The following is a 917-nucleotide window of genomic DNA, read 5'->3' as shown; positions in this document are numbered from 1 at the left end:
ATAGCTCTGGGACTCAATCCATTATTCTATATGTGTTTTTAGGTAATTAAGTATCTTCACACATTATAAATTCTCAAACAAATTTTAGGATGCAAGTTTACAGATAATTAGAAAAATAATTTAGCCATCTTTTTACTGAGTGTCTTTCGGTGTCTTCCAGCATAGCCAATACGCTGGATGCTGCAGAATGTCAACAAGGAAGGTTTAGAGCTAAGTGTTAGCTGATCCCAAACCCACCTTTGTTGTGATTTCAATAAAATAAGATTGATCCTGTGAGAGTACAGTAGGATCAGAGGTTTCATCAGTAGCCTTGAAATCCCAGATAGTGTGGTAATGTTGGAGTGGGTAACAAACTGTCCTAGAAATAGAGGACAGTGGACAAAAAGAACAATGACTGAATAACACAGTTGTGGTACACGGCTTGGCTGTAAGATTCTAAACGTTTGCCATTAGAAGTTCATAGTGTAGATGAAGTTGTGTAAAATACCTTGAAAAAGAAAAAGAAATCCTGATTCCTGATACAACAGGTGTACAATGACTTATTGCAGTTGTAACAGTACCTAGGAAGCAAGATAAAACAATAGTAAATATTGAACTAACTGAACACCTTTAGTTCACTAACGAGTGTTTGAATAAGAAATACTGCATTTTTCAAAGGGAAGTTATTTGTACAGCTACCATGGAACATTAACGATCAGCTTGTTGTAAGTGCACGGAAATGCCCCTTTCTACAGTAATATTTTATCATGCCTAACCTGAAAAACAACAAAAGTAATCTGAGAACACAGCTCCAAATAATTTCAGCATGCATTATGGTTTTAGTTCTTTCAGTCAGTACAAACATATCTCATATGACCATTTTTTTCTTTCATTTTTTGATAGTTTCTCAACAAGTTTGTCGTTTATTAACAGGAAAA

The sequence above is a fragment of the Chaetura pelagica genome, unplaced genomic scaffold (genome assembly GCF_000747805.2).
Source record: "Chaetura pelagica isolate M959 unplaced genomic scaffold, ChaPel_1.0 scaffold68, whole genome shotgun sequence".
Taxonomy (NCBI): Eukaryota; Metazoa; Chordata; class Aves; order Apodiformes; family Apodidae; genus Chaetura; species Chaetura pelagica.
This window is presented reverse-complemented; position numbering follows the sequence as displayed.